Here is a 15,374-nt window from a genome sequence, read left to right on the forward strand (position 1 = left end):
GAGAGCATTAAAATATAAATAAGACAGCACTCTCAGCATAATCATAAAATGCAGAGCTAAAAGTGAATTTGATGGAGACTGCATTGCTCACCCAATATCTTCCCACTCCTCTGTCATTAAATGGGACCATGTAACTAGTTGTAATCAATGAACGGGGGTCAGACGTGATGTGTGTCCATTCAAGAACAGAATGTATAAGAGAAGGCCCAAAACACATATTCCAGTGGGTGCATTTGCAAGGTGGCAGAGCTTCCATGATAGCACAGAGCAGCCCAAGTGAGACAGGCTGTGTTAGCGAGAAATACATTTTAGTGGTGGCAAATCACTCAGATTTGGGGTTTCTTATTATCACAGCATGACCCAGAACACATAAGTCACACGGGATGATAATATGCATCGAGAGCGACTTTAATTTTAAAGTGGAGGAAACCATGGCGTCAGAAGGGATTGGCCTCAGATAAAGTGGGAGGTGGGGGTTGTTGTTAAACCTGTCCAAATGTTTTACTGTGCAGCACTTTCTCATCATATTTTCCCTGCTCACACAACAGCATTTTTCAGATTTTAATCTTGAAATCCTACTAAGTATACACACTCTTATATGTCCAATGAAGTTGCAATATGTCAATGGGTCATAGTGCATTTCAGTGTCACAAAAACAGTTATGAATTGCCTCAAGCAAACAAATTCATCTGTGCGTCTTTGCATGCTACTTCAAAGCCATTCAACCGTCTAAAATCAAACTTCTTAGCAATAAATAGGCTGCAAGGTTGAGACCTAGAGTGTGTCACATTTAACCTCTAGTAAATTTTCACAGCCAAATGGCAAACTCCTCCCAAACATTTCTAACGGGAGGCTGACAGACTTCTAACTAAAGCAGTTCCAGTGTGCCACTATAATAACCTACTTCTTTTGATTGCATTTATTTTTAATGATTATTTTCCCTGCATGCCAATCCAACCTGAGCTGCCAACTCAGATAGAGGGGGAGGGGAAGAAGCTGAGGACAGAGAAAGTTGTCTTGGGCTGCACTGCCACCTAGAGGTACCACTGAAGAACTGAATCACTGTTATTCAGAGATCCATGGCAGCTGTTTAGTTAAAAGGAGACCTTTCTCCCACTTCAAGGGACGGGGTAAAAGAAATTGAAATGATTCCCAGTTTCACTTAAAATATATTATGAAAAAATCATGACCATGGGTGTGTTCAGTGACAAATTATTATTGGCCCTAACAAGGATTATTTGTTGGACTTTTAATTATTAAAGGACCAATTATTGTTGGTCCTTTGAGAAATACTTCCATTTGGAAAATACTTTTTTCTGCACAGTTCCTTTCATTACAACAGTTAGATTTGAACTACAACTTGAACTGAATTGACATAAAATCATTTGGCAGTGGATTGTTACAAAAGTCTGAATAGGTCCTTAATGTCGGAACTACAATTCAATTTCAAAAATAAAATTTATTCAAAAGTTATTGAGGCTCAACTCAGAGCCAGAAAGTACTGATGAAAACTTGTTGCGTACTTAAGTTCTGCAAATGACAGAACTTGACAGATATATTCTTAATCGTCACTATTTTGAGGGCAAACTCAAAATTCTGTTGTTGTTGTTGTTGTTTACAAGGTCTTTGACTTTCTCCTTAGGCAATGTCAACTTATATACAAATGCAAAGCATTTAAAATAGACATGAAGAACTTGTATTTCATGAGGATGCTATTTCCAAACAATTAATACAATGAACCCATAAGTTCAAGGAAAAGATCATTTTGGCAGGCTTTTGGAAAGGATTCAGTCAACATTATTAATGATACTTGTGATGAGAGATGGGCAAAAATCTGAGAGAATCATTCAAGAGCTAGGGGATTTTCAGCTGCAACCTCTTTATGATATTTTTAGCCAATACCAGTGAGCTCCTCTTTGAATTTAAGGAACACATGCTTATTTGGCAACACAACCCAGGTACTACAGACCATGAGGCTACCTTCATTTGCATCATTTCTCTGAGATCAAAAAACGATGTAGAAAGGACGACAGAGCAAAGCCACGAGAAAGAAATAAAAGTATTTTGCAGCACAAAAATCTTATTACTGATACAAGTACAAAATTCAAAAATAGGCAAATTAACAATTCTACTCATTGGAAGACATGGTCATTTTCAGAAGGGTGAAACTTAGCACAGTTAAAGTAACTGTTTACATATTTGAGTATTTGTGATGGTTCTGACACTATCTTAGCGTTTTAGTCATTTAGTCCTCAAACACTTCTATGTGGTGGGTACTACCATATCCCCATTTTATAGATGAGGACATCAAGGCTCAGAGACCTAAGAAACCTTAGAGGTAGAGCCTGGACCCAAACTCAGTCTGTCTCCAGAGTCTGTACTCTTAAAGGCATACCTCATTTTATTGCTTTTTGTTTTATTGCAGTTCACAGATGTTGGGTTTCTTACAAACTGAAGGCAAGGCCCTTCACCAGGAAAAAGATTAGAACAGGGGTGTCCAAACTGTGGCCCGTGGGCCAACTGCGGCCCATGATCCATTGTTAATTGGCCCGCAGCAAATTCAAAAATATATTTAGATTACTTAAGTAAACCAGGTGAGGCAATATGTACTTTACCTCGAGTGAGTGGCCTGGCTGTTTGTGTATTTTACTGCATATGGCCCTTGGTGAAAAACGCTGAAAAAAGTTTGGACATCCCTGGATTAGAACTTGCTTTATGGTGGTGGTCTGCAACCAAACCCACAACATCTCTGAGGTATGCCTGTATTATGCTAATAAATTACCTCATTAATTAATAATGTTGTAAAGATTTTGTAGGGTATCCTATGGACACTTGTCTCATTAGGGAGACCACCTCAGGGATGATGTAGATGCCTGATCACTGCACCGTACACCTGAAGCTGAAGCTGAACAATAATGAATGTCAACTACAAGTTTATATATATTTACAAGAAGCGGAGTACAACATTAGGAATAGAGACAGTGGAAATGTAATGGCTCTGTGCAACGTCAGAGGGATAGTGGATGGGGGGATGGGGGTTGACACAGTGTGAGGGATATAAATGATAAACCTCTAAGTATTACTTTGTTTTCTGCACCTGAAACTAATTTAAAAAAAAAAAAAAAAAAAAAGAACATTTTCTAAGTCCCAGTCAAGATGGCAGAGTTTGTAAATGCTGTGCATGCCACCTCTCACAATCACATCAAAATTATAACTAAGCTACAGAACAACCATCACTGAGAATCACCAGAAGTCTAACTGAACAGAAGTCCTAGGACACACGGAAGAAACCATCTTGAGACTGGTAGGAGGGGCAGAGATATGAAACAGGCTGGTTCCACACCCAGGTGTGACCATGAAAAATTGGGAGGGATATCTTGGCTGCAGAGCTCCTCCCTGAGGAGCTAGGTGTTCCAGCCCCACACCAGGCTCTCCAGCTCAGGGATCCAGTGCCAAGAAGAGAAATCCCCATAACCTCTGGGTGTAAAAACGAGCAGAGGTTGTGGCTGAGTGTAACAGAGGGTGCCTGCGGTTTAAAGCATTCCTTTAAAGGGCCCATACATAGACTTACTTGCTTATGGACTCACTATCTCTGAGCCCAGTGCTAGAATAGCAGCTTGGGACATATGTGGAGGAACAGAATTGTCTGGCTTCCGAGGGAAGGATGGAGCGGCAGCTTTCTCTCAGACAAAAGTGCTGAAAAGAAGCCATTGTTCCTTTGTTGAGCCCTCCCGCACCCAGTGTGTAGACGCAAGAATCCACCTTATCTGAGTCTCCATCAACCTGGCTAATAGATAGTGCTGCCCTGGTGATTACCTGAGACCCCACCCCACCCAACTTGTGGGCCCACCCAAGCCACTTCCAAATAGCCTGTCTTGGCTCATGCTGCAGACTTTCCTAAAATCTTTCAAAGGCTCACAAAGCTCAAACAAAAAACATCTTACCTTGACATGCCCTGTACCTCTTGCTAAGCATCCCCAAGCTCAGCATTAGCACCAGCCAGCTTCAGTTTGCAGCTTAGGCTTTCCCAGGTACCTCCAAGCCCAGCACAAGTGGCAACCATCTGAAGATCACTTGAAGCTCATACCAAGTTGCACCTGGCAGGGAACAGGCAGCAGCTGACCTTGGCCTGCAACAGAGCCCCTCCTAAGAGGCTCCAGAACCAACACAACCAGTGGCCAGCTTCAGATCACACCAGAGCACCACCCAACCACCTCCTCAAATGATACACCCCTTAAAGGGCAGGTACCAGAGCCCTGCTGAAGCAAATTCTGCTCCATAGGGCCAGCCCCTGCACACAGCTCCTCCATTGTAGGCACAGCCAGTCCTCACAACACATCAGCCCGAGGGTCAATCCTTCTCATTAATGTGCAAACAGCAACCAAGGCTCAACTAAAGTAGGAGGGCACACACAGACACAAGTAACATAACTGGAGCACCAAGCTCAGGTGACCAGAAAGACTGTTATCACTGGGCCTCACAGGATACCTACTACATAAGGTCACTCTACTATGACTGGGAGACATAGCAACCCTATCTAATATATAGAAACAAAAACAGGGAGGCAGCCAAAATGCGGAGACAAAGAAACATGTCCCAAATGAAAGAACAGAACAAAGCTCCAGAAAAAGAACTAAACAAAATGGAGACAAGCAATTTACCAGATGCAGAATTCAAATCATGGGTTATAAGGATGCTCCATGATCTCAGTGAGACCTTCAGCAAAGAGATAGAAAACAAAAATGGAGATAGAAAACATAAAAAGAACCACTCAAAAATAAAGAATACAATAACTGAAATGAAGAATATATTAGAGGGAATCAACAGTAGATAAGATGATGAAGAGAATCAAATCAGTGATTTAGAAGATAGTAGAAAACACCCAATCAGCACAGCAAAAAAGAAAAAAGAATCCAAAAAACTGAGGAGAGTTTAAGGGGCATTTTGGACAAAATCAAGTATATCGATATTTGTATCATAGGGGTACCAGAAGGAGAACAGAAAGAGCAAGGGATTGAAAACCTATTGAAGAAATAATGGTGGAAAACTTCCCTAACCTGGCAAAGGAAATAGATATACAAGCCCAGGGAGCACAGATAGTCACAAACAAGATGAACCCAAAGAGGCCCACACCAAGACATATCATAATTAAAATGTCAAAGGTTAAAGACAAAGAAAGAATCTTAAAAGCAGCAAGAGAAAAGCAGTTAGTTACCTACAATTACTTTAAATGTAAGTGGATTAAATTCTCCAATTAAGACATAGGGTAGCAGAATGGATAAGAAAATAAAACCCTTACATATGCTGAAGAGATTCACATCAGATCAAAAAACACATAGACTGAAAGTAAAGGGATGGAAAAAGATATTTCATGAAAATGGGGGGTAGGGGGGAGAAGCTGGAGGGCAATATCAGACAAAATACACTTATATCAGACAAAATAGACTTCAAAACAGAGGCTATAACAAGAGACATAGAAGGACCCAGTAATCCCACTTTAGTGTATTTATTCAAAGAAATACAAAACACTACTTTGAAGGGATACATGCATCCATATGTTCATTGAAGCATTATTTACAATAGCCAAGATATGGGGCAACCTTTGTGTCCACCAATGGGTGAATGGATAAAGAAGAGGTGGTACATATATACACAATGGAATATTATTTGGCCATAAAAAAGAATGAAATCTTGTCATGTGCAATAACAAGGATGGACCTAGAGGGTATTGTACTGAGTGGAGTAAGTCATACAGAGAAAAACAAATGTCACATGATTTCTCATATCCATGGAATCTAGAGAACAGAATAAACAGACAAATCAAAGAGAAACAAACTCATAGATACAGAGAGCATTTTGGTGGGTGCTGGATTGGGGGGTTGTTGAGGGGATGGGTGAAGGGGTGAGGGGATGAAGAGGTATAAATTGGAAGTTACAAAATAGTCATGGGAATGTACAATATAGCATGGGGTATATAGTCAGTAGTATTGCAATAACTATGTGTGGTGTCAGATTGATACTGGATTTATCAGGGTGATCACTTTGTAAGTTATATAAATGTCTAATCATTATGTTGTACACTTTCTACAGGATAACTCGAAAAACCATACTGCTTTTTCCTGTGGCATTATTCAAGATGGTGCCTCCACTTAATGAAAGTCATTGCCTTCCTGAGAAGCATTCCGGCTGCCTCTATATAGGCTTCCTTACTGCTTGGACGCCCATTCAAGTCAGAGCACCCTGCTCATAACAGGGACCATAAACCCTATCACTATTCTGGGACCTGATGGTTTTTTCCCCTGGATCCTTCTTGGGCTGGAGCTGAGCCAGCCCATTCTTCAGGCACCCTAAGAATTTCCTTTTTCCACCCAGTGTCCTCATGCACCTTCCCCTCCCAGGCCTTGGGAGAAGGTGACTTTTCTGAGGTTAATTAGTATACCATGTCTGAGACAGATGTTCAATAAATATTTGAATAAAATCAATGGCGGTATTTCCAAAGCTTAATCAAGTCAAAGGCATTTTCAATATTGATGAGGTTCCTAGCAGCACTTCTAACTTCACCCAAGATCCCTGGTGGCTGAAAATAGAAAGTGGTTGATTGCCTATAGGCATTCCTTATTCTCCCCAAGATGCCCTCTGGGAGAACTGGAACACTGAAAAGCCTCAATAACAAGGATTTCACTGGTTCAAAAAAAAGATATCAATCAAAGGAAATAAGGCTCATCTGCAAATATTATTAAACTGAACGCCTCTTTGTTGTAGCTTGTAGATCCTTTCTGGTGAGGGTGAAAGGCAGGTCATTTGAAGTTAGTAACTCCCAGAAGCTGCCACTGTTTATGCAACATGTTCAGTTGGTTAATAATAAAGTCTGATGTTATCAGGACATAATAAAACCTAAATTATCTATGGGGTTGGGGAAAAGGAGAGTAGAGATATGAAATCTCCAAGCACACCCCTAATATTAGTCCCGCTGCACCATAGCTTTTGTTTCTCTGATTTAGAAATACTGAATGAATGAGTGAATGAATGAATGAACCAACAATCAACCAGTGAAGAAACAAGTAAATGAAAGAACTAAGATGTCCTGAGGCTAAAGGTAAAATGTCAACAAAGACAGTAGCACTAGTACATCTATACATGGCACAACCACCCAAATAGACCATTCCCACCTTGTCCCCAGGCAGTGTCAGCAGCCAGGAGGCGCATGCTGCCTAGTGACCTGGCTGGCCTGGCCAGGAGTTGGCAGGTTCCAGCAAGCTGAGCTCCACAGAGCCAGAGAGTGTTCATGGCATCATGCCCAAGAGAAGGCATCAGTGATAGAAGCCAGAGGAGCCTGCCTGAAAGAAGTTGTTAAGACAAACAACTGTATTGGGAGTCATGAGAGAAACAAGGTAAGGATCCAAGAGGCCAGTGAGCCAGAGAAGATGAGGCAAGCAGATTAGAGAAGATGGGTGGGAGGGCCGTTTGGCCTGGCTAGGCTTTCTTTTTGCTTTGTGTTTGTTTTTTTAAATAGTTAATACAGTTGATCCTTGAACAACATGGGGGTTAGGGGTGCTGGCCCTCTGCAGAGTCGAAAATTTACATATAACTTAAGACTCCCCGAAATGTAAGTTTCCCCTCGGTATCCACAGGACCCCGACAAATACCAAAGTCCGTGAATGCTGAAGTGTCCTATATAAAATGGTGTAGATCAATGCATACAGTTGGACCTCCACATCTGTGGACACCCAACCATAGACCAAAAATAGTACAGGTATTTATTGAAAAAAATCCTCATATAAGTGGACCCATGCAGTTCAAACGTGTTGTTCAAGGGTCAACTGTATATGTACATGGACCAAATCGCAAAGGGTTCCAAAGGGTACACTGAGTGGTAATCTCATCCTCACACTTCTCACAGTTCCCAAGTTTTCCTCCCCTGAATTTCTTCTGGATCCTTCCACAGGTAGCTTGTACATATATAAACATGCATGTATCTACAACTTTTATATCACAAACCATATCATATTATACTTATCAGTCTATATCTTTCTTTTTCACTTAATGATGCATCTTCAAAATGGTTCCATTATTAAAACAATAATGGTTCCATTGCAGGATATGTACTTATAAAGCTGGTTCATTCTTCTTGATGGCTGCAGAACATTCCACTCTATAGACACATCATGATTTATTTAACTCATTTTAAAAAATATATATTTAGTTCTGTGCAAACTTGGCTACAGCAGATAATACAGTGATGATATGCATTTTGGATGTACGTGAATATATCTGTGAAAGTGAAACGTCTTGGTTAAAGAGTATGAGTATTTTAAATTGTGATAGGTATTGCCAAAGCATTTTCCAAAGAGGTGATACTGATTAATTCTCCAACACAATCTATTATCTATTGAACTTTCTGAGCTAATCACTAGGAAAAGTTCTCATTTAGACCAGGAATCTCAATGTGGTGATATCCTCCCCAGGTGGGAGAAATTGCTTCTTGATGGGGAAGGGAATATTACTTTTTAAACATATGAAGCATAGATATGCATTTAAGCATATAAACAGGTATGTAAGGTATCTGTGGTATTAAAATATCATGCAGAAAGCAATCAAGAAAAATGTCTAAAATGACTTCTTAGTAGGATGATCATTTAAAAATCAGTTGAGAATCACTGATCTTGATACATCCTTGGTGCATGTCTTTGGTGCTTTCCACCATCGCGCTGCCTCCGGTTTGGCCTGTTCGGCATTGGACATAGAAACCTCTTCAAAATTAAGGGTTGCTAAACTTGAAATTATCAATCAGTGGGCAGCTTGCATTAACATTGGAGCAGCCCATGTTATTTTACAAAGCTTAGGCTGGGAAGCATTCAAAAGTCAGCCTCTACCAAGGTGCAAGCACCTCTGCCCTTGTGTCCACTGGGCTGAGCCAGGCTTGACCATCACCGTTTGGACACAAACCATCTCCACATCCAGCTCTTACTGCTCCTTGCTGTTCTACCCTACCTCAAACTTTCCACTTTTTTTCTCCATCTTCTTTCTCCATCCTCTCCAAAGTCCTCACAGGAAATGGTTTGAACCAGGCAGTAGGGGTCAAGGCCAGCCTAGGTAACTTCATTGGCACAAAATGTGGAGTCACTGTGGGTCCCAGCTCAACTTTTTAAATAAAATGAGAACTGAGGAAGTGATCACAGCTTGATTCAAGCCAATCCAGTAGGAACTTGCTCTATGTATGAAAAGAACTGGGAAGGGGTGACACTAGAGAAATGGAAAGTGATGGGGTCTTCAGGAGCTAGGGATTTCCATACCATAATTTCCCCTTGAATCCTGGCTAGAAATATTTTGAGACAGAACTTTCTTCCTTCTTCTGTGTGGTTTCTTCATGTCTCTTCATCTTGGCTCAGGACTCCAAAATAACTCAAAATAGAACCCTCAATATTACCGTTGTTCTTTTAATAATTTAAAACTTTGGTCTCCAGTTCTCTGGGGCCAATCTCAATTACTTCCTGACTCTAAAGACTTATGAACATTTCTTCTCCTCAGTGTTTCCTGTGATCAATCTCTGCAGTGAAACTGTAACACAGAGATATCACCATAGATGTCACCTGTCCTTGATTGCTATTCTGAAAAGTGGATATACCTGTGGGTGGGACAGATGGGGGCCTCACTAAGGTTCCTAACTTAACTGCTAGACTCTTCCTAGAGGGTAAAAAAAATGTGTCACATTGACCTATTGGGTCCTCACTACACACGCTACTCAAAGCTCCTGGCTGTATAAGGAATGCTAGAAATGTTTGATCACTTCATTAGTTTTCTATGGAAACTGTAAGAAATTGCCACAAACTAGGTGGCTTAAACAACAGAAATTTATTCTCTCACAGCTCTGGAGACCAAACATCAAAAATCAAGGTGTTGGTGGGGTCATGCTTTCTCTAAAGCCTTTACGGGAGAATATGTTCCATACCTTTCTCTTAGCTTCTGGTGTTGCTAGCAATTTTTAGCATTCCTTGGCTTGTAGACACATCATTCTAATCTCGGTTTCTGTCATCACTTGGTGTTCTCCCTGTATGTCTGTCTTCTCTTTCTACTTATAAGGACACCAGTCACATTGGATTGGGGCCCACCCTAGTCGAGAATGACTTCACCTTAATTTGAGTACATCTGCAAAGACCCCACTTCAAGTAAGGCCATGTTCACCAGTACCAGAGTTTAGGATTTCAACATCATCTTTTGGAGGGATGTAATTCAACCCACAGCAGTGACAATGGAAAAAGTGAGTGAATGATTAAGTGCATACTTCACAAAAAGAAAGGAGGGAGGGAGGGAGAGAAGAGGGAAGGGAGGGAGGGAGGGAAAGGGAGAAAAGGAAGGAAGGAAGGAAGGAAGGAAGGAAGGAAGGAAGGAAGGAAGGAAGGAAGGAAGTTAGGCAGGAAGGGAGAAAAAAGAAGGAAGGAAAAAACAGGAGGGAAAGAGGGAGGGAAAATAAATGTGGTTTTTCATAAGACTTGAAGTATCATATCAGGAGAAAAAAGCCATCTTATCTAGGCTTTCTGAATTTATGTTCTGATGAGTCATTAGGTAATTTGTATTCCCTCATATAACTGACTCACATGAACAGTTTTGTGTGTTTTTTTCCCTTAAAACCAATGGCTAATTTCCTAAGTCATTTGCTTATTATGTTGCTTATTAAAAAAAAATTACCTGATGGTGAGTGCTTTGCATTAAATACTCAGAGTAGCTTCTGTTAGAGACTTGTTTACTTGCCTGCTTTTGAAGGGGAAAACTTTTACTTCTATGGTTAACAGGGTAGTCACTAGTGACCAGGCCATGTCTCTAATTGTCTTTCTCTCCTTCTGTGCCTTGAAACAGAGCCCCAAGTCACTTGTGCTGTCACCTTTGCACCCAACAGAAGGAAAGAAGGAAGGAAGGAAGGAAGGAAGGAAGGAAGGAAGGAAGGAAGGAAGGAAGGAAGGAAGGAAAGAAGGGAGGAAGGAAGCCAGGAGGGAGCCAGGGAGGGAGCCAGACCACACTCTCAGTTCCCAGTCCTACAAAGCAAGAGGAAGTGTGGTGTCTTAAACTGCTGGCCTGAAGACCGGAGACCTGGGCTCTGGGTCCAGCGCTAAAATCATAAACAATCACAGACTATTTCTGAATATGTTACCTCACCAATTAAGAACAAATTGATCAGAAGAGATAATCTCTAAAGTCCCTCTTAATTCTGGGTATCCATTCAATGGAGTAGGCCCATGGAGAGGAGAGTGTTTCTTCTGCCCACTATCTAGTAGGGAAATCAAGAATCAGTTCTTAGGAGAACTTGAGAGCTTCTAATACTAGAGACTGAGGGAGAAAAATCCTACAAAAACCATAGTCATTCTAAAACAAGAACTCAAAAAAGAGTGCTGGCTGCAAGGGAAAAAGCCATTCAGATGGCTGTCTTGAATTTGAATCAGAACATTAGCCATCCTCTTCTTCCAGGCATGTCAGCCCAGTGAGTCAAGACGTAGAAAGAAAACATGTTTCCTGTGATTTTTCTTTTTTTTTTTTTTAGGTATACTTAGTAATCATCAAGTCTTAGGATATTGTCTTCTCCAAGACCATTTACATTCAATAGATTCGGGTGATCGTTAAGACATACATTGTCTGAGACAAGGTGCTGTAGTGGAAAGACTTAAAGAGACTTGGGTTTGAATCCTAGCTCTGCCATTTAGGCCCAGAAACAATTTAGCTAAGTCACTCAACTTGGTTAAGCCAGTTTCCTCATCTGTTAAAATAGAAATGTTATTGCAAGAATAACATGAGAAAAAAATATAGAAAGCTTGAAGGGCACAGCAAATACTTAGGAAATAATAGTTTTCCTGTTTACAGTAAGAAATGTATATCCTGTGTGCCTTGCCTGAATCTGAGCTAACCACAAGTCTGGGTAATGCTCTATTGGTACTTTCTGGTATATATCTAGCCCCCTTTATGATAAACCATCTGCGTAAGGTCAGGGGTACATGCTGGGATGTATACTTTTAGTAATTCATCTGTGTACTTGCTCAGTGCTCCCACTGAAGTTCCATCGAGTATACAACCTCAGGAGTTACAAACTCCTCAAAGGACTGTATCTGTTTACAGCCATGTAAACAGCCTCTAAAACTCTGAGGCACAGAGTACACATTAACCCAATGACTGTAGGAGAAATCTGTGGGAATGCACATTTTTCCAGTTACCACACAGCTGGAATTCATCAGTGGTTCCATTTTCTCCAGTTGCTGAGGAGAAGACCTCTTTTACGATCTTGTCAACTAAATGATATGTTCTTCAGGAATAGGGAGCATATTTTGTTTTTCTTTCTGCCCAGCCTCTCAGGGAGCACTCCCCCTAATCGGTGCTACACAAATGTTTAGTTGGTCAACTCTATGTCAAGTTGTGGTCATTGAGATAAACTTATGTTTGAAAAGATAAATGATCATTTCCTTTACTCAAGGAGCAATGAGGAATTTTTAAAAATCACCAGCACATCTCACATAGAAAAAAAGTATGAAAATTTTTGGTTGCATACTTACTTTGGTTTACAAAATTAGAAGATTAAAAGTCAAACTAGTAGAATAAAGCATTGTTCCTTTAAATTTAGATCACCTAATAACGGGAATTATGGGGAAAAAAATTAGTGGTACAAAATTATTGGGGATGTTACAGGAGAGAGAATAATGGCCTTCCAGTGTACTAATCCATAGACTCTGTGAATATGTTACCTTATGGCAAAGCGACTTTGCAGCGGTGATAAATGATCTTGAAATAGAGACGGTTTCCTGAATTATTTAGGTCACCTCAATGTACTCACGAGGGTCCTTACAGGGGAAAGAATGAGGGAGGAGAGTCAGAGCCCACCAAGGAGGTGTGAGGGCAGAAACAGAAGCTGGAGTGAGGACACTGCTGGCAGGGGCCCATGAGCCACGGAATGCCGGCAAACTCTAGGAGCTGAAAAACACAGGAAAGCGTTCTCCCCTAGAGCCTCTAAGAGGAACACCATCTTGCCGAAACCTTGATGTTAGCCCATAAGACTCATTTCTCTACATCTGGCCTCCAGAACTGTAGGACAATAAATTTGTATTGTTTAAAGTCATAAAGTTTGTGGTAATTTGTTAGCTCAGCAATAGGAAAATAATACAGATCAAGTAGAAAAACAAGATAATTATGACAACAGTACTAATTATTTTGGGTTTTGATGTCAGAATTAAGAGATGGCATATGTAAACAAACTAGAAAAATCAATGGATTAATTGTATTTTATAGACGTTTTAGCAGAAAATGATCTTATTCAAAGGCCGTGGTTAACTCACAGAATCAGTAAGAAGGCTCAAGAACTCATTGCAGATTACACATGATGAGCAGCCAGCAAAGGAAGTGAGGTCCTGGGGAGTACAGACATGGCAATGCCCCAAAGGGTCTGGGGTCCAATCAAAATGCTGCCACTGCTGCAGCCCCTCTGCCATCATTGTGGTGTGAGTGACTTAATAACTGCCTCCAAGTCTGTATCCCTCCTTTAGAGCTCGGTGCTGGGGAGAAGCCTGTGATGAGCTAAGTCTAGATTGCATACTGCACTCCAGGGTTTAGGGATGGGGAGAGGGCATATTTGTTCCTTTCTGCTTCTCTCAGGACCCATGGAGTTCTGTTCTCCACTAACATTCACATGATATGAGATTCCCCTAAAGAAGAAGGCTGTTTAGATGCCAATAGAAAAGAAAGTGACAAACGTCTACCACAGGGTCTCATAATCTGAATTACCCAGCACAGCATTTAACCAATAAATTTAAAGCACTGTTGTGAAGACCCATTTGTCTGTAGTTATGAAAAAGATAGGCAAGTGATTTGTTTACAAGTTTGTTGTCAACCCCCACCAGAATGTAACCTGTTTACAAGTCTCTTATCCACTCTGTATCCCCCATTTCTACCATTGTACCCAGGACAAAGTAGGGCTTGATAAATGTGACTGAATTAGTGAGTGAACAGTTAGGAGCCAGATCACAGCGGGCCTTAGAGATCATGTTAAGAAGTTTTTGTTTCTTTGTTTGTCTTGTTCCTTTGTTGTTTTCAGTATTATACTCATAGATACAGACAATTGTTTAGTGGTTATCAGAGGGTAAGGGGGAAGATGGGTGGTAAATGAGGGTAAACGGGGTCAAATATATGGTGATGGAATGAGAACTGACTCGGTGGTGAACACACAATGTGATATATAGATGATGTATTACAGAATTGTACACCTGAAACCTATGTAGCTTTACTAACCATTGTCACCCCAATAAATTTTAATTAAAAAAAAAAGTTTGTTTGTTTTTATCTAAAAGGTAAAATATGTGTTACCAGAAGGACTGATCAAGAAGATGTTTGTGGCAAACTAAAGAACATTTATTTTACCATTAAAACCACAGTGGACCTACTCACAAGATTCCCTGAAGGGATCCACACTCACTTCTTGAGTTCTTACCCACCCCCACTGCATAGCAGTGGGAAGAAGTACCAGAAAACCTGGATGGACAGTTTTTCAGAACGCCAAAATCCTAAGAACAGGGAGGAACTCTACAAAAGCTTAAGTCAAATGCTATGAAATGTGACTCATGAACTGCCAACCTGAGATATCACAAGTTCAAGGGCCTTCCAACTAAATTCCCGTTCTATGGAAGTTTAAGAATACAAATTCACAAGTAAACCTGATACACAAATGCAGAAAAAAATAAAGAAAACTAGGTAATTGTTCCTAGAATTTTGCATTTGAAGATTTATCTTACCCTGCAATTTTGAGTTGAAACATTTTTCCTGTTTTCCATTTTCAGCTGTGAAAACGTATCTTAATATCTAGATGTGGAAAGAAAAGATGTTATTTTTATTTGAAAGCTTGAAAAACAATGTGCTTTCCTGGAGATTCATTCCCATCTTGTGGACTTTTGTATATACTGCATATCCACTGGAGCGCCTTCTCCACAGCATACTCGTCATAGTATAAACACAAAGGCTAGCTTCCATTTAATTAGAGAACCACATGACCCCACAACCACTTCAACTGTCATTTAGATTCAACATCCCAGTCAGAGCTCTGGTATTTTCTTCATCCCTTCAACTACTTGATCCAATCAGTCATTAATAAATGGAGATCCTACACCTGTACGGATTCTAGTCACAACTTTCCATTCTAACTTTCAAGCCCTCATTTTTCTCTCAATGATTTCCTTCTCTTTTAATTCATCCTACACAACATCCTATCCTATATGATACCCCAACGTTGTGTCCACCAAAATACCAAGAAGATATGTGGGAGGTAGTCAGTGAACCTACATCAAAGTGAATCCTCAACAATGCCCCATGCTCCGAGCAATGTGGTCAATTTCAGTTCTGTTACTCACTGA

Source organism: Rhinolophus sinicus, linkage group LG04 (genome assembly GCF_036562045.2).
Source record: "Rhinolophus sinicus isolate RSC01 linkage group LG04, ASM3656204v1, whole genome shotgun sequence".
Taxonomy (NCBI): domain Eukaryota; kingdom Metazoa; phylum Chordata; class Mammalia; order Chiroptera; family Rhinolophidae; genus Rhinolophus; species Rhinolophus sinicus.